The sequence below is a fragment of the Hyperolius riggenbachi genome, chromosome 7 (assembly GCF_040937935.1).
Source record: "Hyperolius riggenbachi isolate aHypRig1 chromosome 7, aHypRig1.pri, whole genome shotgun sequence".
Classification (NCBI taxonomy): domain Eukaryota; kingdom Metazoa; phylum Chordata; class Amphibia; order Anura; family Hyperoliidae; genus Hyperolius; species Hyperolius riggenbachi.
In genome coordinates, this window is record NC_090652.1 from 65,537,043 (window position 1) to 65,564,868 (window position 27,826).

Consider the following 27,826-nt stretch of genomic DNA (forward strand, 5'->3'; position numbering starts at 1 on the left):
TGCCATAAACGGTGAAAAAATTGCATGAATTTGATTATTCACCTTGTAGCCAATAGTTTTTTTACCCTGTTAGACAAACAAATGGTGTAGGTAAAAAACAAAAAACAAAGTTTTGTAAAAGTAAAACCTTATGATGGCTAACTGATAACGTTAAATTATGCAAGTTTTCTGGGATCTAGTCATAGATCTAGGCATATGCCTGAAGAAAGGGACTATATCCCTGAAAGCTCGCATAATTTAACTTTATCAGTTAGCCTGTAATGGATTGCGGAGACACCGCCGCGCGGTCTGAAAGCGAGGCGGCTGGTTCCGCGTTCAGACCGGTGGTTTCTCTGCAGCAGCATGCATCTGGTTTGTCTGAGCCTAGTAGTGCACACAGAGAGCTACGCGCTCGCGTGCTAACAGACAGGCCCTTTATGCCAATAGGAGAGGGATCAGCTGATCAGGGCGATCAGCTGATCACAGCGCAGTAGGTGATTGGCTGAATGGGACTGGGCGGCGCTGAGGAGCGCTCTGCTATATATACTTCTTGCTTGTCAGTTGCTGGTTGTCTGCCATTGCGAATGCTTATGTGTTAGCACTCAGACCATAGTCAGATCCCTCAGTGTGTTAGAACCAGGTGGACCTGGGAATTCACACTTCAGCCAGATTACTGTGTTATTACTGTGTTATACTTTAGACCAGTTCCAGGGTGTAGAGACCACGGACCTCACACCCAAGATTAGGGATAATGTGTCATTGCTATGTTATTCTTTAGACCAGTTCCAGGGTGTAGAGACCACGGACCTCACACCCAAGATTAGGGATACTGTGTCATTGCTGTGGTATTCTTTAGACCACTTCCTGAGTGTTGAGACCACGGACCTCACACTCTAGACTAGGCCTCTGCTTGATATCTGTTATGACCTATTGCTCTCTTGACCCTTCGCCTGCTCTCTGATTTGGTACCTTCGCATATCTGATTACCTGTTGCCAACCCTGCCTGTCCCTGGTTACCGAATCAGCCTTCTGTCTCTGTACCTTATCTGCTTGTGTGTTGCCGAGCCGGCCTGGCCGACCCTTCTACCTGTGACACCCCCCCGGTGGAGTGTCCAGTAGTTGCAGGGACTCCCTGTCCCTCAGAGGGACCTCTCTGCAATCCAGTTAGGTACTCTATCCCATAGGAGTCCTTTGACTGCAGTAGAGTCTGACTCCCAGCAGTTCAGGGAATCACTGGCTCTCTGGTTATCTCCAACCCTAACTAGGAGATACTCGTTATACGGTCTAGGGTCACCTGCTCCTCAGGTGATCCAGGCTCATATACTGTTGCACCAAACACTTACACTTCATCAGGTGTCCAGAGGTTAGTTATACTTGTATTATTGGTGATGATTCTGCAGATCATCAATAATCAGGTATATATCTGTATTCTTGGTGATACTGCAGATCACCAATAATCAGATTCTCTCTGTGTGCTGACACCGATCGTTACATAGCCATTAAAAGGTATTACTTTTACAAACTTTGATTTTTCTACCTGTATTATTCACTTTGAAAATGTACCCACTTTTTCTGATTTGTAACCCCTGTCACCCAGTGACTGACTGTGCCAAGTTTGGGGACTCTGGCTTTAAAACTGTGAGTTACAGCTTTTAATGTTTCCATTGGAGCCAGTGAGTAAATGTTGATTGGCAGTTTGTGGCTCCACCCACTTTTTTGAATCCCTAAAATGTGACTGATTTTTTTTCATGTTAACCTCATGAAGAATATGTGAACTAAGTTTGGTGAGTGCAAGTGGTGGTTGTTTGAAATTTCCAATGAAAAAGTGGGGTCTTCAGTAAGCCAACCCAAGGGAATGGAGGGTGGGATCATCTAACAAAGTACTAGCAACCCACACCTCCAGTAGCATTTCTAGCCTTTTTGTCACTCCAGGCAAGAAGTCCTGTGTCACACCCCCCCCCCCCCCCTCACATGGAGACAGACGGAGGCACAAAGGGGACAGTAGGATGCACAGGGAGACAGAAGGAGGAACAGAGGGACAGAAGGACAAATGCAAACAGAGATGGCACAGGGGACTGAAGGTGGTGCAGGGAGACAGAAAGAGGCACAAAGGGGACAGAAGGAAGCACAAAGGGGAAAGAAGGATGCACAAGGTGGCAGAGGGAGGCATGGATGGGGGGAGGTGGCACAGAGGGACACAGTGGCAGCTGCCTGCAACCAGTGGTGAGCCGAAATTTCGCATATGCCAAATTTTGCATCAAAATTTGCAATTACGCATCATATGCATAATGCGAAATTTCAAAAAAAAATCGTAATTTTGTATGTAATAGTAATATTTCATAATTTTGCATAATTTTTTTGCATTTTTTGGTGTCATTTTCTGCCAACTTTGACAGTTAATAGCAAAGCCCCCATACATGTTATTGCTACCAAAATTGTTACATATATTAAAGGATACTTTAGATAAAACCTGCAATGTGTAGGGAAAGAAAAGTACATACTCACCGCTCCCCTCGCTCAATGCCGTCGGGTCCCACTCGTCAGCCACAGCTCCCGGTACTGGCCGACTCTCCTGACCCCTGACCCGGACATACTGCGCTGCGCATGCGCAGTATGTCCTGTAATCTTCGCTTCTAGCGTCGCATCATGACGCCAGAAGTACGGACACTCCCCCGCCTCCTGCGTGTGCGCTCCAGCAGCTCCACTATAAAGCTTTAAAGTGGAGCCGCTGGAGCGCACACGCAGGAGGCGGGGGAGTGTCCATACTTCTGGCGTCATGATGCGACACCAGAAGCGAAGATTACAGGACATACTGCGCATGCGCAGCACAGTATGTCCGGGTCAGGGGTCAGGAGAGTCGGCCAGTACCGGGAGCTGTGGCTGACGAGCGGGACCCGACGGCAGGGAGCGAGGGGAGCGGTGAGTATGTACTTTTCTTTCCCTACACATTGCAGGTTTTATCTCTCAGCAGCCTTTTGGCTGCAGTATCCTTTAAGGAGAATAGTGGGTACAAGTCTAAAAAATAATTTTTCAAAAACATCTTGTAGTTTTTGAGAAAACTGATTTTAAAAATGCAAAGAAAATGGTTTTTAAACTGTTAGTTTACGGAGATCCAATTTTTCTTTGCATTTTTTAAAATTGATTTTCTCAAAAACTACAAGGTATTTTTTGACTTGTACCTGCTATTCACCTTAATATACGTAGCAATTTTGTTGTCAATGGCATGAATGGGGGCTTTGTTATTCACTGCCAAAGTCTGCCCAAAATGACACAAAATTGTACGTGAAATTACGAATGACTATATGAAATCAATTAAATTTACAAATTGTAATTACATATAGGCGTAATTGGGAAAAATGTATGTGAAATTTTGCGTAATTGTAATTGGCTGATTACGCTCATCACTACCTGCAACTTACGCTACTCGGATACAGCAGAAGCAGGTGATAGAACACATGTGGGGGCGGAGCTTAAACCAGGTGCATGGCGCCTCCAGGACCAATGGGACTCCAGGCAATGGCCTGCAATGCCGATGCCTAAAAACACACCTGCACACCACTATGGGCAGAAGAGGTATGTAATGTTTCATAGCTGTGCTCCTAAAACTGTAGTAGGAGAAGTGTATACAGTTTTAGGAGCAAGTAGTAGGAGAAGTGTATAAAAAATAGCTAAGGCCCAGTGCACACCAAAACCGCTAGAGGTTTTTGGAGCTGATTTCAGAGAGATTCTAGACATGTTTAGAGATGTTTTCTAAACATGCCTAGCGTTTTTGGGAGCTTTTTTGTGTAGCAGATTATAAATATTGTCACAGTAAAGCTGTTACTGAACAGCTTCTGTAACAAAAACGCTTGGAAAACCGCTCTGATGTAGCGTTTTCCACAGCGGTTTGCGTTTTTCCTATACTTTACATTGAGGACAAAAAGCTTCTGAAAACCACAAACGTGCAGCAGGAGGCACGTTTGCGGTTTGGAAAAAACCTCAAACCGCTGGTGTGCACCATCCCATTGCAATACATTAGCCAAGCGTTTTCACTGGCGGATGCGGCTGGCGGATCGCTACTAAAACCGCTCAGTGTGCAATGGGCCTAAAAGTTGATTGGCTGGAGCTTTTTTTTTTTTTTTTTTTTTTATAGCTCCACTCACTTTTGAGCATCCCCAGTAACATCACATTTTAAGTCAGGTTGACATCAAGAATATTTGGTCCAAGTTTGGTGACTGTAGCTCCCCAACTGTATGAGTGGTGGCAATTTGAAAACTTTCCCCATCAAAGTCAATGGGGTGTATGCAGGGCATACATGAAATAAAGGTGCCTGGAAAAAAAAGGGTGTGTGATTGCCGCTAGTACAATATCACTAAAATTAGCTATTTTCTACTGCTAGATTCCAATATTGTTTGGATGGATTCCAATGGATAGATTCCAATAAACGGTACCCCAAATCATTTTCTCACTTCCCTCCAAGCTATGAGGGTGTCTCTATAGATTATGCTGTTTTAGGCATAGAGGCAGCGTAGCCCAATTGGCATGGAGAAGACCTATCAGGTCTAAAGGCTCGGCTATATGTCGCTCCAAAGCCGTGTTAGAACATTCTTCAGTACCCATGACCCAGTCTCGAGCATGTCTAAAAAGACATGCCAGGTTGTACCTTCTGACATTTGGGAGCCCTAGGCCTCCCATCTCCTTCGGGAGTTTCAGTCTGCTTAATTTGATACAAGATTGTTTATTATTCCAAATGAATTTACTAAAGGCCTTGTTTAAAGCTATTATATCTATGTGTTTTCACAGTAGGGGTAACATTTGCATCGGATAAAGTAATCTTCCAAAGCTGATCATTTTGAGTAGAGCTAATCTTCCAGCTACCCCCAGAAGGATGTTATTCCAGCCTTGTAGTTGTGTGATAACTGCTTTGACTAATGGGGAGTTGTTGCATGTATAGAGAGAGCTAGGATCTCTGCCTATGTCTATTCCCAGATATCTGATTTTGTCTTTCGACAGTTTAAGTCCCAGCCCTTTAAATTCGCATGGATCAGCATATTTAGACAAAGGCAGAATCTCACTTTTATTGGTATTTATTTTAAAATCTGAATGCTGCCCCACTTCTCATATTATGGTCAAAGCTTTGGGTAGGTCTGCACATGGGCCTGCTAGGAATAGTAGCAAATCATCAGCAAATGAGGTCTGAACAATTTTCATGTGTCCCACCTGAATTCCCCCAATTTTATTCTGTAGCAACCTGGCCAGGGTTTCCAAAGCAATGTTAAATAATAATAGAGACAGAGGTCAACCCTGTCTAATCCCACGCTGTAAGCCCACCGGTTGGGACAGAAAGCCCAGAGTAAACACACGGGCCCTCTGTTCCCTATATAAAAGAGAGAACATTTTTAAGAAAGCCCCTTGGAAAGCCATTTTTTCCAACACCTTAGTGGTCCAAATCCAATTTACTGCATCAAATGCCTTTTCTGCTTCAAAGGTAACTATGGCGTTAGATTTACAAGCCCGTGGATAAGCTTCAGTATGCTCTAAGACTGTCAGCACTTTTCTTATATTTGTTACTGCCGTCTGCCGCCATTCCCCTTATAAACCCCACCTGTTCTCTGTCAATCAATTTAGACATTATTGGTGTTAACCTATCTTCCATTATTTTTGACATCATTTTAATATCCTGGTTGATCAGGGACACAGGCCTATACGAGCCGGGGTCCTGCAGATTCTTTCCCTGCTTCAATAGCAGTTTTATGTAAGCTTCATTTCAAGAGGCTAACAGTTTCTCCCCCTTCAGGGTTTTGTTAATACCGGGGCTACCTCATTTAGCAGGATTTTATAGTATTCCCCTGGCACATGATTGGCCAGAGCCCGTATGGTCTGCTGGACCTCTTTCTCAGTAAAAGGTGAGTTTAGTTCAAGTAAGTCATCTTGAGTCAATTTGGGGAGCCCAATCTTCTCCAACAGTGTATCCATACTGGACCCATTTTCCCCAGGTGGGGCAGCATACAGGTCTCTATAAAAGCATATCTTTAGGGTGTGCACAATTAGGCAGGTGAATAAATTTGGGCAACACAAAAAAATAAAAAGTAGATCCTCCTTTTGCAAAAAATTACAGACTCTAAACGCTTCCTGTAGGTTCCAATGTGAGTCTGGATTCTGGTTGAAGGTATTTTGGACCATTCCTCTTTACATAACATCTCTAGTTCATTCAGGTTTGATGGCTTCAGAGCATGGACAGCTCTTTTTAACTCACACCACAGATTTTCAACTATATTCAGGTCTGGGGACTGACATGGCCATTCCAGAACGTTGTACTTGTTCCTCTGCACGAATGCCGTAGTGGATTTTGAGCAGTGTTTAGGGTCGTTGTCTTGTTGAAAGATCCAGCCCTGGTGCAACTTCAGCTTTGTCACTAATTCCTGGACATTGGTCTCCAGAATCTGCTGATACTGAGTGGAATCCATGCGTCCCTCAACTTTGACAAAATTCCCAGTCCCTGCACTGGCTACACAGCCCCACAGCATGATCGAACCACCAATATATTTTACTGTAGGTAGCAGGTGTTTTTCTTGGAATATTGTGTTCTTTTTCCTTCATACATTACGCCCCTTGTTATATCCAAATAACTCATTGCCTTATTCCCAAAGAAGCTGGCTTGTCCAAATGTGTTTTAGCATACTTCAAGCGGCTCTGTTTATGCTGTGGGTGGAGAAAAGACTTCCTCTGCATCATTCTCGCATACAGCATCTCCTTGTGTAAAGTGCACCAAATGGTTGAATGACACACAGTGACTCCATCTGCAGCAAGATAATGTTGTAGGTCTTTGGTGCTGGTCTGTGGGTTGACTTTGACTGTTCTCACCAATCGTCACTTTAGTTTATCCAAGATTTTTCTTGGTCTGCCACTTTGAGCATAAACTTGAACTGAGCCCGTGGTTTTCCATTTCCTCTATATGTTCCTTACTGTGGAAACAGACAGCTGAAATCCCTGAGAAAGCTTTCTGTATCCTTCCCCTAAACCATGATGATATACAATCTTTGTCTTCAGGTCATTTGAGAGTTGTTTTGAGACCCTCAATGTTGCTACTCTTCAGAGAAAAGTAAAAGAGGAGGGGAAAACTTACAATTGACTTCCTTAAATACTCTTTCTCATAATTGGATTCACCTGTGTATGTAGGTCAGTGGTCACTGAGCTTACCAAGGCAATTCAAGTTCCAATAATTTGTTCTAATGGTTTTGGAATCAATAAAATGACAACAGTGCCCACATTTATGCACCTGCCTAATTTTGTTTAAACAATTATTGCACACTTCTTGTAAATCCAATAAACTTCATTTCACTTCTCAAATATCACTGTGTGTGTCTCCTATATGATATATGTAACTGACATTTTTTATCATAACAACCAACAATTTATACAGGAAAATCATGACGATTAACAAGGTTGCCCAAACTTTCGCATCCCACTGTACAATAATAACTGTCATTTACTGCATTTAAATGTATACTTTTTTCCTTTGAAAATATAAAATCGATTTTCTCAAAAACTATAAGGTCTTTTTGATAAAAAAGTCCTTGTTCTTGTTCCCACTGTTCTTCCTAAGGGCTCGTTTCCACTAGTGCGGTGCGAATCGCTGGGATTCCACCGCTGACGAAATCGCACGCGGATGCGATTCCGCGCGCGTTTTTGCCGCGATTTCGCATGTGATTTCGCATAGGCAGGGTATATGCGAATTTAACCATGTCACTGCCTTGTTCAATTTACATTAGTTTTCATGCGAATTCACACGCGAAATTGCGGCAAAAAACGCATGTGCTATTTCCCCTATTAAATACATTGCCTGCAAATCGCCTGCATTCCACACGCAGGCGAATTCTGCAGGCTCTACCGTGCAGAAAAATCCTGCACAGAAAAACGCACCAAAAAACTGACAAGTGGAAACAGGGCCATCCACTTGTATTGGTTATGCGAATCTGCATGCAGACAACGCATGCGAATTCGCTCTAGTGGAAACGGGCCCTTACATATCTGGCAAATTTGGTGTTTCTAGCATGCAAGGGGGCTTTGCCATTAACCGCTAAAGTCAGAGGGTTTTTAACCACTTTGTCCTCCTTGACATAGTTATACGTCAAGGAGGACATGTGCGCTCCCGCGCGCTCCCGCGGCCGTTCGCGCATGTGCATGTGCGCTCCCGGCCACGGATTTGTTAGCACAGGAATCAATGAATCGGGCTATGGTGCCTGATCACTGATTCTTCTCCCCCGCAGAAAAAGCGACAGCTTCTCTCAGAAGCTTCGCTTTTTCTGACTCCTATATCACGTAAACAAACTCAAGGTTGCTGTAATGAACAGCGGAGATGCCGCCGCGCGGTCTGGTGGCGGGGCGGCTGTCTCCGCGTTCAGACCGGCGGTTTCCGCACAGCAACATGTGTCTGATTTGCCTGGGCCTTCTAGTACACAGAGATGGAGAGCTACGCGTGCGTGCACGCCAGAAGACAGGACCTTTATGCCAACAGGAAAGGTATCAGCTGATCAGGACAATCAGCTGATCCCAGCGGAACTCCTGAGTGGCTGAGTGGCTGGGGGCGGCGCTGCGGAGCGCTGTAGTATATATAGATCTTGCTTGTCAGTTGCTGGTTGTCTGCCGTTGCGAATACTTACGTGTGAGCACTCAGACCTCAGTCAGATCCTACAGTGTGTTAGAACCAGTTGGAACTGGGAATTCACACTTAGCCAGATTCCGCTCTTGATGTTTACTTTGTCATCACTCTGTTATACTTTAGATCAGTTCCAGGGTGTTCAGACCAAGGACCTCACACCCAAGCATAGGATTACTGTGTTATTACTGTGTTATACTTTAGACCAGTTCCAGGGTGTTGAGACCAAGGACCTCACACCCAAGCATAGGATTACTGTGTCATTACTGTGTTATACTTTAGACCAGTTCCAGGTTGTTGAGACCAAGGACCTCACACCCAAGCTTAGGATACTGTGTTATTCTTTAGACTAGTTCCCGGGTGTCGAGACCAAGGACCTCTCACTAGGATTGTGCTTGATATCTGTTATGACTTCTGGCTCTGTTGACCTCTCTCTTGCTTTCTGATTCGGTACCTCTGCCTATCTGTCTACCAGTTGCCAACCTTGCCTGTACCTGGTTACCGAATCAGCCTTCTGTCTCTGTACCTTATCTGCTCGTGTGTTGCCGACCTGGCCTGTCTGACCCTTCTGACTGTCACTCATTCCTCGAGTGATCAGTCTGTCTGTACTACACGTGACACTAATCCACCAGGTGTCAGTTAGCTGCAAGGACCCCCTGCTCCTCAGAGAGTCCTTCCTGCAGTCCAGCCAGTGGCCATAGGAGTCCACTGTCTGCAGTACAGTCTGATTTCCAGTCCATCAGGGAATCACTGGCTGCAAGATTATCTCTTAAAGAGATAGTCCCTGCACAGCCAGAGGCCACCTGTACCTCAGGTGGTCACTGGCTGCAGTAGTATCTGTGTCTCTCGCTCTACGGGAGATAGCCTTACAGTCGCACCAAGCACTTACACTCATTAGGTGTCCAGAGGTTAGTCATACTTGTATTATTGGTGATTCTGCAGATCATCCATAATCAGGTATACATCTGTATTGTTGGTGATACTGCAGATCATCAATAATCAGATACTCTCTGTGGGCTGACACCAATCGTTACAGAACGGCAGACCCAAAAAACAAAATGGACGCACTCAACAGCCGTATTGATGGACTAACCACCTCAGTGGAGAATTTCATCAGGGTGTTGGATGGCCAACAGACCCAGATCACCGCTTTGTCTGGGTCCATACAAGTCCTCCAAACGGCTGTGAATGCAGTGCGATCTCCTCCTGTTACAGACTTATTTATTTATTGTATTTATAAAGCGCCAACATATTACGCAGCGCTGGACAATAAATAGGGATACATACAATATTTAGGGGTGACATACAGCAAAATGACAATACCTGAATACAAGAAAGATCAGATCATGCAGCACAGTATGAGTACAAGGTAATGCTTAGTCAGTCACTGGATGGAGCATGGAGATTAGGCAAGTTAGGTTCACTCAGATGCCTAGCATGGGTGCACAGTAATGGAGGTGCATGATCAGGTTGGACACAAAAGGAGGAGGACCCTGCCCAAAGGCTTACAATCTAAAGGGAGAGGTAGGGACACGAAAGGTAGGGGACCAGAGTTCAGCTGTGGGTTTAGAACACTTGTGAGGGGTAGTAGGCCAGAGTGAAAAGGTGAGTTTTGAGGGCTTTCTTGAAGATGTTGAAGGATGGGGGCTGCCCTAATGGGTGGAGGTAGGGAGTTCCATAGTGTTGGAGCAGCTCTTGAGAAGTCCTGGAGGCGTGCATGGGACTGGGTGATGCGGGGGGCGGTTAGGCGAAGTTCATTGGAAGAGCGGAGTGAGCGGCTAGGTGTGTACCTCTGAGTAAGATCGGAAATGTAGGTTGGACAGGTTTTGTGGACAGATTTGTAGGTCAGACACAGTATCTTGAATCTGATTCTGGACTGGATAGGAAGCCAGTGGAGGGATTCAAGGAGGGGATCCGCCATGGTGGAGCGATGGGAGCAGTGGATAATTCTGGCTGCTGCATTCATGATGGACTGCAGTGGGGCTGTTCGGGTCATAGGGAGACCAGACAGCAGGGCATTGCAGTAGTCAAGGCGGGAAATTATCGGGGCATGGATGAGGAGTTTGGTGGTGGCAGAGGTCAGGAAAGGGCGAATCTTACAGATGTTATGAAGGTGGAAGTTGCAGGACTTTGTGAGGTTTTGGATGTGGGGAGTGAAGGAGAGTGCAGAGTCCAGGGTGACACCCAGACAGCGGGCTTGAGAGGTAGGGTGAATGGTAGTGTGGTTAACAGTGACATGCACATCTGGGAGGTTTATGGATGTCCGGGGTGGGAAGATCATAAATTCCGTTTTGTCTAGGTTTAGTTTCAGGAACCTAGCGGACATCCAGGAGGAGATGGCTGATAGACAGGAGGAGACCTTGTCCATGGTAGTGATGGATATGTCAGGAGTGTGGAGGTAGATCTGGGTGTCATCTGCATACAGATGATAGTTAAAACCCATGGAGGAGATAACCTTGCCAATGGAGGATGTGTATAGGGTGAACAGTAAGGGGCCAAGGACCGAACCTTGGGGGACTCCCACCGAGAGGTGGTTGGGGGTGGATGAGGACTCATTGAAGGCGGTCGTGAAGGAGCGGTTGGAGAGGTAGGATGAAAGCCAGGACAGGGCAAGATCGTGAATGCCCATGGACTGGAGGGACTGACGGAGTAGGGGATGATCTACTGTGTCAAAAGCTGCTGAAAGGTCAAGAAGGAGGAGAATGGAGTATTTACCTTCAGCTTTAGCTAAGGCAAGGTCATTGACCACTTTGGTGAGAGCAGTTTCGGTTGAGTGGGCAGGCTAAAATCCAGATTGCAGTGGGTCTAACAGTGAGTTGGCATTGAGGAACTGGGTCAGGCATTTGTGAACCAGACGCTCAAGGAGTTTTGAGGCAAAGGGGAGGAGGGAGATAGGACGGTAGTTGGAGGGTAGCGAGAGGTCGAGAGAGGGTTTCTTGAGCAGGGGTAGTACAGTGGCCTGCTCGAAGTCTGAGGGGAAGGTGCCTGTGGATAGGGAGAGGTTGAACAGGGTAGTGAGGACTGGGGCCAATTCCGTGAAGTGAGGCTGGAGTAAATCAGAAGGGATGGGGTCAAGGGGCGAAGTAGTGGTATGGGAAGTCTGCAGTAGGTGCATGACTTCCTCGGTGGTAGTAGGAGTGAAGGATGTGAGGGGAGGATAGGGTGGAGGAGGAGCTGGTTGGGAGGGGGTGGAAGGTGAAGATTTGAGATTGGATATTTCCTGGCGGATAGAGACAATTTTGTTGGTGAAGTGGGTGGCTAAATCTGTGGCAGAGAGGGAGGAAACAGAGGGTGGGGGAGTGGGTTTAAGCAGGGAGTTGAAAGTGGCAAAGAGACGCCGGGTGTTGGAAGCTTGTGCTCCGATGAGCTTGGTAAAGTATTCCTGCTTCGCATGAGCAAGGGCAGTGTGGAACTGCAGCAGACTTGCGTATGTCTGTACCCGAAAGGTTTTCTGGGCATAGATTTGACTTTCAGAACTTTAGAAATCGAGTATTGTCTTATTTTGAGTTAAGACCTAATTTATCGGGAACTGAGGCACAGAGAATTGCTTTTATAAAGACCCTTTTGTCAGGGGACTCACAAACATGGGCATGTAGCCTTCAGGCAGGGCATGAGGCTTTGTCATCAGTTGAGGAATTTTTTAAGGCTATGGCCATAATTTATGATGATCCGGACATTGCTTCCACCAATGAGCGGAAGCTTAAGACTTTGCGTCAGGGTAAAGATCCGGTAGAAGTTTACGCAGATTGATTCAGGAAGTGGGCTGTGTCAGCTAGGTGGGGGACATTTGCATTGTTAGACTTCTTTTTGTCAGGTTTATCAGATGCAGTTTCTGATTTGATGTTGGGACATCCTGAATCGAAATCTATTGATGAGGCAATCTCTTTAGCAGTACGGGTTGATCGCCGTTTACGCTATCAAAAACAAACGCGGGGTAAGAATACTGTAAGATATGTCTCTTACGCCTCTCCTCCACCTGTGTCGCCTCCGCCAGAGCCAATGCAAATTGGACATTCAAGATTGACACAGGTGGAAAAGAATTACAGGAAAACAGAACAGCTCTGTTTGTACTGTGCAGAGGAGGATCATAAGGTACAGAATTGTCCTAAAAAGTCGGGAAACGCTGCCGCCTAGGTGTAGTCAGAGGTAATACCCTAGGCGCGCAGTCATTACCTTTAAACAGTAATTGTCTGCTCCTTCCCTGCTCTATCACATGGGAGGGTCAGACTGTTCCCACTGAAGCTTTTTTAGACTCTGGTTCAGCGGCTAACTTTATAGACTACGCGTTTGCAAAGAATTTGGGGATTCCCTTACTCTCGTTAGACCAACAGCTTTTGGCCACTGCTGTAGATGACTCTCCTCTGCAAAGTAGACAACCCCTTTCTCGAACCCCTGAGTTGATATGTAATGTTGGGGTACTACACAAAGAGAGTTTACAGTTTCTGGTCCTGTGTATGACAACCTCCACCATTATTCTTGGCATGCCATGGTTACAACTTCACTCCCCTCAGATTGACTGGGCTTCAGGTCAACTAACGAGCTGGTCTACCCATTGTCATCATCACTGTTTAGCGAAAGTAACCGTAGGAAACACCAAGATTCAGGTTAAAGGTGTGCCAACTTAGTACGCAGAATTTGCTGATGTATTCTGTCCTAAATCGGCAAATAAACTTCCCCCTCACCGTACCTTCGACTGTCCCATCGATTTAAGATCTGGTTGTATGCCTCCAAGGGGTCACCTCTATAATCTATCTGGGCCTGAGAAAGTGGCAATGCAGGAATACATCAAAGAGAACTTGGCCAAGGGTTTCATCCGTCCCTCTCGTTCACCAGCAGGGGCAGGGTTCTTTTTTGTAAAAAAAAAAGATGGAGGCCTTCGTCCCTGCATTGACTATCGAGGTTTGAACAAGATTACAGTGAAAAATCGTTATCCATTGCCCTTGATTGATGATTTGTTTACTCAGGTTACCAACGCCAAGATTTTCTCTAAACTAGATTTAAGAGGCGCATACAACCTAGTTCGAATTAGAGATGGTGACGAATGGAAGACGGCCTTCAACACACCCGACGGGCACTACGAGTATCTGGTGATGCCCTTCGGGTTGTGTAACACTCCGGCCGTCTTCCAGGAGTTGATAAATGAGGTATTCAGGGAGGTGTTGGGGAAATTCGTCTTAGTATATCTGGACGACATACTGATCCTCTCTTCCAATCTGTTGGAACATCGAAAACATGTCAAGTTTGTGTTAATGAAATTAAGACAGAATTCACTTTACGCTAAACTGGAAAAATGCTTCTTCGAGGTAACCTCCGTTGCTTTCCTGGGGTACATTATCTCTACGTCTGGCCTCTCTATGGATCCAGGAAAAGTCTCTGCTGTTTTGGAGTGGCCTCAGCCTGTGGGATTTAAGGCACTACAAAGATTTTTGGGCTTTGCCAACTACTACAGGAGATTTATAAAGGGGTACTCCTCAATGGTCTCACCTCTCACCAGTCTCACCAAGAAGGGAGCTGATACTTACCACTGGTCAGCAGAGGCACATTCTGCTTTCTCAACACTGAAAAAACTGTTCTGTTCTGCACCCATTTTAAGACATGTGGATGTCACCTTACCCTTTATTGTGGAGGTCGATGCCTCAGAGGTTGGGGTGGGGGCTGTATTGTCTCAGCGCTCTGGTTTGCAGGGCAAACTTCACCCATGCAGATCAGGACGATCAGCTGATCCCAGCGGAACTCCTGATTGGCTGAGTGGCTGGGGGCGGTGCTGCGGAGCGCTGTAGTCAGTGGTGCTCAGCAGAGCTCGAATATTCGAGTATCTCGAATATTCGAGCTCTTTTTCAGCTATTCGAGCTCGGTATTCGAGCTCCGAATAGCTGCAGCTATTCGAATGGGCTATTCGAGTAAACGCGAATAGCCCATTCATTATTCGAGCTATTCGAGCAAACGGCGCTATTCGAGCTCGGGTACCGAGCTCGAATAGCGTCATAGCCCAGATTGATGTCCTTAGAGCCAATCAGAGGGCTCCCAGGCCCTCTGACGGCAGCCAATCACAGAGGGGGACCCTGGCCAGCCCCTACCCTATAAATAGCGGCCGCCATGTTAGGTTTCTCCGTCCTTGCCTGAGACTTGCATAGAGAGAGAGTTGCTCCTTTGTGCTTTGGCTTAGCAAGAGCTCTATTGTGGTCATTTACCTAGCGTTTTTGCTCACATACACCTCCTATACACACCTATATTGTTGTTAGTTAGATAGACATTGTATTTTAGTTAGTAGCTTTTGTGTTACATAGACAGAGACAGCTGCTGCAGGCAAGCTTACAGCTTTAGGCCTTAGGGCCTGCCTGTGTGGGCAGCTGTTCTCTCCTGTCCTCTGTTAGTATATTTCTCTCATCTATACCAGTATTTCTGCTGTCCTTTACTACTGATTGATTCTGTATTTAGTATTGTAGTTATACTGTACTAGGACACTCACTGTCACTGTTCATAGGCTAAGGCTAAGGCTACTAGCTCCTGCGTGTGTGCACTCACTGTCTTGTACACACACACTCTATTTCCTTCTGATTACTGATTGATTATTGTAATTAGTTGTACTTACTGTTACTACTTACTCTTACTGTACTAGGAGTCTAGGACACTCAGTCACTGTTCATAGGCTACTAGCTCCTGCGTGTGTGCACTCACTCACTGTCTGTGTACTGTAGTGTACACACACACTCTATTTCCTTCTGATTACTGATTGATTATTGTAATTAGTTGTACTTACTGTTACTACTTACTCTTACTGTACTAGGAGTCTAGGACACTCAGTCACTGTTCATAGGCTACTAGCTCCTGCGTGTGTGCACTCACTCACTGTCTGTGTACTGTAGTGTACACACACACTCTATTTCCTTCTGATTACTGATTGATTATTGTAATTTCTAGTTGTACTTCCTGACTGTTACTACCTACTTACTGTACTAGGGACACTCACTTAGTCACTGTTCATAGGCTAGCTCCTGCGCGTGTTTGCGCGTGCGTGCACTCACTGTCTGTAGTGTACACACACTAAATTTCCTTGTGATTACTACTGATTATTGTAACTGCTAGTTGTACTTCCTAACTTTTACTACTTACTTACTGTACTAGGGACACTCACTCAGTCACTGTTCATAGGCTAGCTCCTGCGCGTGTTTGCGCGTGCGTGCACTCACTGTCTGTAGTGTTCACACACACTAAATTTCCTTGTGATTACTACTGATTATTGTAACTTCTAGTTGTACTTCCTGACTGTTACTACTTACTTACTGTACTAGGGACACTCACTCAGTCACTGTTCATAGGCTAGCTCCTGCGCGTGTTTGCGCGTGCGTGCACTCACTGTCTGTAGTGTACACACACTAAATTTCCTTGTGATTACTACTGATTATTGTAACTTCTAGTTGTACTTCCTGACTGTTACTACTTACTTACTGTACTAGGGACACTCACTCAGTCACCTCACCCACCAACCCACTCCATTAAAGTACCCCACTTTTATCCCGCCCTTTTAAAAAACTTTTGTCTTTACGCCCAAAACATCGAAGATGTCTGGAAGTGGCAGCCAGCGCGGTTTGGGCAAGGGGAAGGGCAGCAAGGGAATCAGGAGGAGAGGGAGCAGCATTGTGGCAGGCCGCGGCCGCGCCACCATGCACAGTTCCGCAGCAGCAGCAGCAGCGTCAGTGGCTAACATTCCTCCCATAGCCACTGGCCGTGGACGCCTTGGGCGCCGCCCAGCAGGAGCATCTGCAACTCACGCTGCAGAGACACAGCAGCAGCAGCGTGTAGCACCTGCTCCGATTTTCCTCCAGCCGGGTCGGAAACGTCCCATTGAGGAAAAGCATGCAGACACTGTGGTGCAACTCATGACGGAGGATGAGCAGCCCGCCATCAGCTCTGCATCCGAGGCCTCCACCCTCACCACCACCACCACCACCCCTGTTCGCAGCAGCCGCCCAGCAGGGTCTGGGGAGGAGGCCAGTTCACCGTCACAAGTTGGCGACCTGTCACTCAGCAGTATTTTTACCCCAGGCACCATCAGGGTATTGTCTGCTGTTGTTGGCGATTTGGAGGAGGAGATGCTGATGGGCACTTTGGGGGATGAGGGATTGGACAGCAAGACTGTGGCGACAGTCAAGCAGCCCATCCATGCATCAGGAGAGGAGTTTGGGGGGTCATCATCCCAGCAGGACATGTTTCAGGAGGGGGAGGATGATGATGACCCAGTGACAGACAGAGACTGGGTGCCACCACCTCCAGGGGATGTCATCCTCAGCAGCTCTGAGGAGGAGGAGGAGGATGCGCTTGTGGGCCTTGCAAGGAGGCGCATCATTGCAAGCATTGGCAGCAGTAGGCAGGTCCCACAGCCTGCTGGTGTCTCAGGCTCAGCAGCAGCAGCATCTGCCAGTACCACCACCAGCCGCACCCAAGCCCCCCCCCCCCCCCCCCAACCACCACAGGGAGACAGGCGGCAGCAGCGCTTCCATGCCGTAGGGGGATGTTTCTGTCACCAATCTGGCGATTTTTCACCATGCCCACTGTGTACAGCAAGTACGCCACTTGCAACCACTGTCAGCGGAAGTTGAGCAGAGGTGCAGACCCCTTAAAGTTCAGCACCAGCTCGCTCATCAACCACCTTGCTGCGAAACATTTCCACCAGCATGAGGAGTTCCAGAGGCTGAAGGCATCTGGTGCTGGCAGTGGCACCACACCCATCACTGCACAGCCTTCAGCTGCAGCAGCAGCAGCAACAGCAGCCACCCGCCCTCCTGCTCCTCCAGCAGCACCAGCAGGAGTGCGGAAACGCACTGCTCCTCCCCCCTCTGCAACTCCTGCCGCCGACACTGAGGCCTGTTCTGGCAGCCAGTCCTCATTGGCCTCCTCCGCTGTGTCTGCTGATTCCCGTGCCAGCAAAAGGCCACGCCAGAGCCTTTTGAGCGAGTCCTTCCAGGGGGTGGTTAGGGCTCTGCCTCCCAGCAGCCGTCGCGTGCGGCAGCTGAACGGCTTGCTGGCACGGGCCATGTGCTCCCAACTCCTGCCGTACACGCTCGTGCAGGAGGGGAGCGACATTCGTGCGCTGCTTGCTTGCGCAGCCCCAGACTGGCAGCTCCCCAGCAGACACTTCTTTGCCCGCAAGGCCATTCCTGCACTGCGCCGCTTTGTGATGGCCAATGTGGAGCGAGGGCTGGAGCACGCGGTTGGTGAAAGGGTCCACGTCACCATGGACTCCTGGAGCAGCCGCTTCGGGACAGGCTGCTACCTGTCCTTCACTGTCCACTGGGTCAGCTTGGTGGAAGGGGGTGAGGATGGGAGAGCAGCAGCGGGCACAGCAGCAGCAGCAACACAGTGGGTGGTGCCACCCCGCAGGGTCAGGGGAACTGCAGCAGGTTCCTCCGATCCTCTGCCATCCTCCGGCACACCTGGCCAAACCCCCCGCCTCAGCAGCAGCATGAAGGCCCGCCACTGCCAAGCGCTGCTGCACTTGGTCAGCCTTGGGAAGACCAAGCTGACGGCAACCCATGTGTTGGCCAAACTCCAGGAGCAGGAGAGGATTTAGCTGACCCCCAGAGGCCTCAGAGTCGGAGAGGTGGTGGCCGACAATGGGGCCAATCTGGTTGCCGCAATAGACAGGGGAATCCTGACCCACATCCCCTGTCTTGCCCACGTGCTGAACCTGGTGGTGCAGAAGTTCTTGCGCACCTACCAGGGGATGGGCGAACTGCTGGAAACGGCAAGGAACGTTGTGCGTCACTTCCGGCGCTCGGCTGCAGCCTGTGCGAGCCTGGAAGACGTGCAAAAGGAGCTGGATCTGCCACGCCATCGGCTGATCCTTGACGTTCCGACTCGCTGGAACTCCACCCTGGCGATGTTGGAGCGTCTGGTTGAACAGAAGCACGCTGTCAACCAGTACCTTGCCCTGGCCACTGTTTCCGCCGCTCAGAGAAGGGACAAGACCAGCAACATCCCGTCCATCGTCCCCGATGATGACTGGAGGCACATGCAGCAGGTGTGCTTAGTGCTGGCTTCCTTTCTGCAGGCCACTAACATGGTGAGCAGGGACCATGCTATGGTCTGCGAGTGGGTGCCGCTGGTTTGTCTGCTGAACAGGGCCCTCGATGCTTTGCTGGAACAGGGAGCGGCAGCCTTGGACCAGCAGGAGCGGCAAGCAGCTGCACAGTCCACCTCTGAGGGGGAGGAGGAGGAGGACTTGGTGGAGGTCCCTGACCTTGCTGCTGATGAGGGGGAGCAGCACAGTGCAGCTGAGTTGGTGCGGGGGTGGAGAGAGGATGAGGCTGACGAGGCAGAGGAGGAGGATGAGGACAGCAGCACTGCCGTCGATGTGCCAGCAGACGTGGCCCGCCTCTTCCCAATGGCAGCGCACATGCTGACGTGCCTGCGCAGGGATCCCAGGGTGATCCAGATGAAGCAGAGGGAGGACATCTGGATCAGCATGATGTTGGACCCACGCCTCAAGGGGAAGTTGAGCCAGTTCCTGCCGCCTGCAGGAGGAGACCCAGCGCAACAAATAAGGAGCTTGCAGCAGGCCCTTGTTGAGCGCTTGGAGGAAGCCTTCCCCCAGCCTTCCACCCCCACTGTCCAGCAGCCAGCACAGAGGCAGCAGCAGGTGCCTGCATCCAGCAGCAAGCGCCCCACAGACCTGCTGTCTCTCAGCCACGAGCTCTACAGGACTGTAGAGGCTCCGGCAGCAGTGACTAGAGAGGAGGTGCATGCAGCAGCATCCTCCTCCGGTCACAGCCAGCGCATGGGGTCCTACAGCGGGCTTGACAGCGATGCCCCTGTTGATCCCATGGAGTATTGGGTCAAGCGCCTGGAGATCTGGAGCGAGCTGGCGCAGTACGCCCTGGAAGTGCTGTCCTGCCCCCCTTCCAGCGTGCTGTCCGAGCGCTGCTTCAGTGCAGCTGGTGGTGTGGTCACCGAGAAACGCTCACGTCTGTCTCACAAGTCTGTGGACAGACTGACGTTTCTCAAGATGAACCAGGCGTGGGTGGAAGGCGAGTTCCTGGCCCCTGTTGTCGGCGAGAGGGGGACATGAACTGGCTAAGAACCATCGTTAATGTGCCTTACCACCCTTTACCACCTCCTGGCTCCTGCTCACTAAGCCAGCCTGGTTCACTTTGACTATTACGTCGCCTGCAGCCACACATTTTACACCTACAGTGGGCTGCTGTGTACTGCCCTTCTGCTGTCTGTCTGTGTTTCCCACTGCCAGGGTACACAGATTTACCTTCTGCTGCCACTCTGCCACCAGCTATTACGTCAAACAATAGCTATATATCTGTGTAATTTGTTTTACAAACAAAACCAAAAAACCATAAAAAAAAAAAAAGGTTTAATTTTTCTGAGGTGCCCGGGTTGAAAACTGTGTTGTCCCAGTTGTGTATTGGACACAATGTGGGCTGCACGACCGCTGTCTGGGACCTCCTGTTGTGTTCATTTACGGCCTGGTATCACCGCTAGGTACCAGGGCTATTATGTCACGCTGCCTGCCTGCTGCCACACTCACACTACTCCTCCATTCCTCCTGCTGCTGTCTGTCTGTGTTTCCCACTGCCAGGGTACACAGAATTACCTTCTGCTGCCACACTGCCACCAGCTATTACGTCAAACAATAGCTGCTCACATTACTCCTCCATTCCTCCTGCTGCTGCTGCTGTCGGTCTGTGTTTCCCAACGCCAGGGTACACAGATTTACCTTCTGCTGCCACTCTGCCACCAGCTATTACGTCAAAAAATAGCTATATCTGTGTAATTGGTTGTAAAACCAAAACTACAAAACCATTACAAAAAAAAAGGTTTAATTTTTCTGAGGTGCCCGGGTTGAAAACTGTGTTGTCCCAGTTGTGTATTGGACACGATGTGGGCTGCACGACCGCTGTCTGGGACCTCCTGTTGTGTTCATTTACGGCCTGGTATCACCGCTAGGTACCAGGGCTATTATGTCACGCTGCCTGCCTGCTGCCACACTCACACTACTCCTCCATTCCTCCTGCTGCTGTCTGTCTGTGTTTCCCACTGCCAGGGTACACAGAATTACCTTCTGCTGCCAGTCTGCCACCAGCTATTACGTCAAACAATAGCTGCTCACATTACTCCTCCATTCCTCCTGCTGCTGCTGCTGTCGGTCTGTGTTTCCCACTGCCAGGGTACACAGAATTACATTCTGCTGCCACTCTGCCACCAGCTATTACGTCAAACAATAGCTATATATCTGTGTAATTTGTTTTACAAACAAAACCAAAAAACCATAAAAAAAAAGGTTTAATTTTTCTGAGGTGCCCGGGTTGAAAACTGTGTTGTCCCAGTTGTGTATTGGACACGATGTGGGCTGCACGACCGCTGTCTGGGACCTCCTGTTGTGTTCATTTACAGCCTGGTATCACCGCTAGGTACCAGGGCTATTATGTCACGCTGCCTGCCTGCTGCCACACTCACACTACTCCTCCATTCCTCCTGCTGCTGTCTGTCTGTGTTTCCCACTGCCAGGGTACACAGAATTACCTTCTGCTGCCAGTCTGCCACCAGCTATTACGTCAAACAATAGCTGCACACATAATTACTCCTCCATTCCTCCTGCTGCTGCTGCTGTCTGTCTGTGTTTCCCAACGCCAGGGTACACAGATTTACCTTCTGCTGCCACTCTGCCACCAGCTATTACGTCAAAAAATAGCTATATCTGTGTAATTGGTTGTAAAACCAAAACTACAAAACCATTACAAAAAAAAAGGTTTAATTTTTCTGAGGTGCCCGGGTTGAAAACTGTGTTGTCCCAGTTGTGTATTGGACACAATGTGGGCTGCACGACCACTGTCTGGGACCTCCTGTTGTGTTTATTTACGGCCTGGTATCACCGCTAGGTACCAGGGCTATTATGTCACGCTGCCTGCCTGCTGCCACACTCACACTACTCCTCCATTCCTCCTGCTGCTGCTGTCTGTCTGTGTTTCCCACTGCCAGGGTACACAGAATTACCTTCTGCTGCCACACTGCCACCAGCTATTACGTCAAACAATAGCTGCTCACATTACTCCTCCATTCCTCCTGCTGCTGCTGCTGTCGGTCTGTGTTTCCCACTGCCAGGGTACACAGAATTACATTCTGCTGCCACTCTGCCACCAGCTATTACGTCAAACAATAGCTATATATCTGTGTAATTTGTTTTACAAACAAAACCAAAAAACCATAAAAAAAAAGGTTTAATTTTTCTGAGGTGCCCGGGTTGAAAACTGTGTTGTCCCAGTTGTGTATTGGACACGATGTGGGCTGCACGACCGCTGTCTGGGACCTCCTGCCTGCTGTGTTTATTTACGGCCTGGTATCACCGCTAGGTACCAGGGCTATTATGTCACGCTGCCTGCCTCATTGACTGCCTGCTGCCACACACTCATCCTCCTCCTCCTGCTGCTGAATTTACCTCCTGCTGTCTGTGTGTTTCCACTGCCAGGGAGCACATACAATGGCGCTTCCAACATGCGTGCGCCACCAGCTATTTGTTACGCTCAAAAATAGCTGCATTTCTTTAAAAAAAAAATTGAAAAGAGAAATAAGTGAAGAAGAAGACGATATAGAAGAAGATGAAGAAGATGAAGAAGAAGAAGAAGAAGGAGAAGAAGAAGAAGATGAAGATGAAGAAGAAGAAGATGAAGAAGATGAAGAAGATGAAGAAGAAGATGAAGAAGATGAAGAAGAAGATGAAGAAGATGAAGAAGAAGATGAAGAAGATGAAGAAGAAGAAGATGAAGAAGAAGAAGATAAAGAAGGAGAAGAAGAAGAAGAAGATGAAGAAGAAGAAGAAGAAGAAGATGAAGAAGATGAAGAAGATGAAGAAGAAGATGAAGAAGATGAAGAAGATGATGAAGAAGAAGATGAAGAAGATGAAGAAGAAGAAGATGAAGAAGAAGAAGATGAAGAAGATGAAGAAAAAGAAGATGAAGAAGAAGAAGATGATGATGAAGAAGATGAAGAAGATGAAGAAGAAGAAGACAATATAAAAGAAGAAGAAGAAGATATAGAAGAAGATATAGAAGAAGAAGATATAGAAGAAGAAGATATAGAAGAAGAAGAAGAAGATATAGAAGATAAAGAAGAAGAAGAAGAAGAAGAAGAAGAAGTATATACAGTACTGAACACAATTCTGGACACAACTTCTCTTTTCACCTTTTTTTTTTAAAGGAACATCCCCACATAATCACTTGCTGTTGTTACTTGGAAAAAAAAGATGTTTCTTGCATCATTCACCCTCAAAACAAGTGTAGGAAGCTATTTAAGGCCAATTCGAATATTCAGCTCGAATAATGAGCTCGAATACCGACTCGAATAGTGAGCTCGAAGTCCGAGGTCGAATCGAATAGTAAAATTTATTCGACTCGAATATTCGACTGACCTCGAATAATTTACTATTCGAATTCGACCAAACTCGAATTTTGAAAAGGGGTATTTGAGCACCACTAGCTGTAGTATATATAGATCTTGCTTGTCAGTTGCTGGTTGTCTGCCGTTGCGAATACTTACGTGTGAGCACTCAGACCTCAGTCAGATCCTACAGTGTTTTAGAACCAGTTGGAACTGGGAATTCACACTTAGCCAGATTCCGCTCTTGATGTTTACTTTGTCATCACTGTGTTATACTTTAGATCAGTTCCAGGGTGTTGAGACCAAGGACCTCACACCCAAGCATAGGATTACTGTGTGTGATGATCCGCTCAGCTGGCTGCACAGGCATACAGCTGTTTGACCATTCCTCTAGTCTGAAGGTTACAGGTCTCTGGAAGAGAGACCTGTCTTTCCTTTGCAAGTTTCTGGTCTGTTCTGCTGTTGAGGCATTTGCATACATTCGTTATGCAAATCCCCTACCTGCCTCCTGTGATGACTGGCGCTATATAAGCCATGTTTTTCCCAGAATGCTTTGCTGGTCATTTCCTTTCATGGTTTGTAATTGAAACACTCCTGGAGTGTCAGCCTTCCCTATGGATTTGCTAAAGTTTATCTTAGGGTAATTCTTGGAACTGCACTAGGCAGTTTCCCTAGTGCAGTTAGCTTGCATATCTGTTTTGTCTGTCTGTTGCGATTGTCCTGTCCCAACGGTGGTCGACAGGAAATCGTTCTGTCTGTCTGGGGTGCTAACCAGAGCAGCGGTTGCTACTGGTAGCCCCTTCTGATCTGTCTTGCTTGGATCGCACTAGCCCCTAGCGGTAGTGGCTGTGGATCCTTCTGATCTGTATTCTGGAGTGTAAGCTGGAGCAGCGGTTTCTACTAGCTACCTCATCTGATCTGTCTTGTCTGGACCGCACTAGCCTCTTGCGCTAGCGCTGTGGATCCTTCTGTTCTGTCTTGCCTGGATCGCATTAGCCTTGTGCTAGCGCTGTGGATCCTTCTGTTCTGTCTCTGTCTGGGGTGCTAACCAGAGCAGCGGTTGCTACTGGTAGCCCCTTCTGATCTGTCTTACTTGGATCACACTAGCCCCTAGCGGTAGTGGTTGTGGATCCCTCTGATCTGTATTCTGGAGTGTAAGCTGGAGCAGCAGTTGCTACTAGCTACCTCATCTGATCTGTCTTGTCTGGATCGCACTAGCCTCTTGCGCTAGTGCTGTGGATCCTTCTGTTCTGTCTTGCCTGGATCGCACTAGCCTTGTGCTAGCGTTGTGGATCCTTCTGTTCTGTCTTGCCTGGATCGCACTAGCCTTGTGCTAGCGCTGTGGATCCTTCTGTTCTGTCTTGCCTGGATCACACTAGCCTCTAGCGGTAGTGGCTGTGGATCCTTCTACCTTATTCCTGTTTCTCGTTTGTCTGTCTTGTCTGATACGAACGCTTGCTATATGCTCGGTGAGGTAACCGTTAAGCAAGCGTTCGCATTCTGTTTCGTGTTTGTCTGTTGATGGTTAGTTAGGCGTGCTTGTCTCTGTTGCGTGTAACGTGCGGAGATCACGTTGTAAAACACGCTTGTCACTGTTGCGCATAACGCGCGGTGATCGCGTTTAGGTAGCGTTTATTGTTTTCTTTATTGTTCTGATTCTTGGTTCTGTGTCTGTGCTAATCTTGTTCTGTTCTGCTCAATCTTGTGTCTAAACAAAACACAGAACCTGACTGGCTACTAATACACAATAATATCCCTGGCTGGGACTAAAACTTATACTTTTATTGAATACTCGTTAAAATTAGAGCACTACAAAAGATAAAAAACATGATGGCTGAATAAATGCTGAGAAGACTAATATAATTAAATGGATAAGGAGCTCCTATATGAGAGACCTCCAAGTCTTCCTAACAGATCTAAGATACATAAATAAACACTACCCCCACCAAAAACCCGACATGTTTCACCTCCCGAAGGAAGCTTTTTCAAGGGAACTATACATAAGTGCTGAGTGCAAAACGTGCTAAGGTGTAAAAATATGTACAATCATATCATTTCAGTACATCAAAATAGCGTCATGGCTATATGATAGCAGCCAAACGGACAGCTTCCTCAAACTGATCCTTTTATACAAACACTAGGACCTAGAGGAGGAGCTGAAGTCACCTGACATACCTGCCCACCTTTGAGGAATATCCATTGGTCCATATAACCATCAGTCATTTTGCCCACCAATGAGGGGCCAGTGCCATACCTACCATATAACCAGTTTCTAGTCCACAAAAGCCTAATTCCACTCCAGAATAGCTCTTGATCAATATGCGCACATACAAATGACCAAACCGTCCCATTTGCGTAATCGCTAGCCCACCAGAAAAGGTAATTTACCCGCAGATCGTATTTGGGCGCCTCTGATTGGTCAGGCTAGGTCACCTGGGTTGGTAATCGCCGCTGGCCAATAGGAAAGGAGCGGGATGACGTCGTACAGAGACCAACTGGAGAGGCGCTGACTGGGGGCGTGGCAGAAGGTCCATCCGCATCCCCACTCAAACAGTCACATACAGGAGGCGTGAACACAGGGCGCCATGACGTCACAGGCTCAAAATAAACAAACATACAAAGATCTTTAGCACGGCGAACCTAAAGCGCCATCTTTGTTTACATGTTGCTAAGCAACTCTGCTGAGCCCAGACAGTGGTATATATATCAAGAAAACGTTATCCACAGGCGAAACCTAAACTCACCCAGCAGGTAAAAATCAATAGATGTTCTCAAAGATAAAATAGGGTAAATACCCACGGGAGAGACGCATAGCAACATGTTCTAACAGACATTCACATAGGTACGCATAGAGAAACATTGTTTTTACACATATGGACATTTGGGAAGAGATGTCCACATACAGCAAACGTCTCCAATTACAGTAGGTACAAATGATGATAGCACTGGGGTCCCCCAATGGTGAATGAACCCAATGGGTACTCAAACAGTAAAAGGTAAGTATTAACAGGGCAGTGTCATCATTTTAAATCCACAAGGGCAGTTTCTTGGACAAAACAGAACAAAAACAAAACACAAGGAAGTAGGTACCAATCTCATATAATAGACCAATAACGCAGGGAGACTCGCTATGGACCCCCTGATGGGAAAAGGAAAGATACTGCCAATCAGACATAGCTGACAAGATTCTTGAGGTCACATAAGAGCATGGTCAGACAAAGGGGGCATAAGTAAAGCCCTCATTAAGGCCATCTGGACTTAAAGTGCCCAGTCTATAAATCCACTGGGCTTCTAATTGTCACAGTTTGAGATCCAAATTTCCCCCTCGTGGGCCCAGCACCCATTGTTGGATGACCCAGAATCGCAGAGTGGAGGGATCCCCATCATGTTTGTCTAGAAAATGTCTAGCCACTGACGTATTTCTTTTGTGCTTTATGTCACCTAGATGTTCCATAATTCGTGTTTTCACAGCACGCGTGGTCTCTCCGATATATAGCAATGGGCAAGAACATTTTATGGCATAAATCACTCCCTCTGTCTCACAGTTGAAAAAATCATACAGGTCAAAACTCCTTCCATTTTTTGGTGATACAAAGTTTTTGCATTTTTCAACATGTGCACATGCCTTACATCTAGCACATCTGTGCATGCCTTTGAGGCTGGAATCGAGCCAGGTTTTCTTAAGACCCCTCGATCCACTTCCTTTCACTGGGAGATAAGAATGTGTTAATGTATCCCCTAGGTTTTTTCCTCTACGATAGGTGAGTCCTGGGCTGGTTGGGAGGTAATCTCTTAACTGTGAATCAAGCTGTAAAATCCCCCAATGTCGTTTCAAGATCTGTCTTATTCTGTTCGATTGGTTCGTGTAAGTATTTATCACTCTGGTTTTAGCCATATTCATATTCTTCTCCCTGATCTTAGGTCTTAACAGATCAGTTCTTTGAGTTAATTCGGCCTTGTGTTTGGCCTGATAAATAATTTTTTGGGGGTAGCCTCTTGCTAAAAACCTCTTTTCTAAAGTACGGCATTCCTTTTCAAATTCCATAGAGTTGGAGCAATTTCTCCTTGCTCTTAAAAATTGACCTTTTGGGATACCTCTCTTTAGGGGTTCAGGGTGATAACTTTCCCAGCTCAATAAGGAATTTGTTGCCGTAGGTTTTCTATATATTCGAGTATCGAGGCCCCCCTCACTGTTCTTTTCAATATGAACATCAAGAAAATTCAGTGAATCTTGGCCAATTTCAGAGGTAAACAGCATACCTATCTCATTGTGATTTAACTGGTCCACGAAATCCTCAAAAATTTCCCTGGGGCCGTCCCACAATATGAAGATATCATCTATGAAACGGCCCCAGTAGAGGATGTGGGAGGCATAAACTGCCAAATCTTCTCCAAAGACCACCGTATCCTCCCACCACCCCAAAAAGAGATTTGCGAAGGAGGGCGCACAGGCTGTCCCCATTGCACAGCCTTTCAGTTGTAAGTAATACTGATTCTGGAATAAGAAATAGTTTCTACTCAGAATGAATTCCAATAATTGTAACAGGAACTCAGAGTGTCCTCTAACATGTGTACTGCGAGTTCTTAAAAAGTAATCAACAGCCTTTAGGCCCAAATCATGGCGTATATTGTTATACAGGGCCTCAACATCAAGGCTTGCCATAATAACATTTTTTGTAACCTTGACGTCCTGTATTCTATTAAGCAGGTCCATGGTATCTCGCAGATACGAGGGTAGACTCTCCACAAAAGGTCTTAAAAAATAGTCAATGTATTTACTTGCACCCTCAGATAAACAGTTATTGCCAGAAACAATTGGGCGTC

The 27,826-nt window shown here is 47.2% G+C and overlaps 1 protein-coding gene across 1 annotated transcript in view; it reads right to left on the reverse strand.

Annotated features, from left to right (window-relative positions):
* Window positions 1-27,826, reverse strand: part of LOC137526031 (uromodulin-like) — a 232,403-nt gene that overhangs the window by 25,388 nt on the left and 179,189 nt on the right. The gene's annotated exons all lie outside the window — the stretch shown is intronic.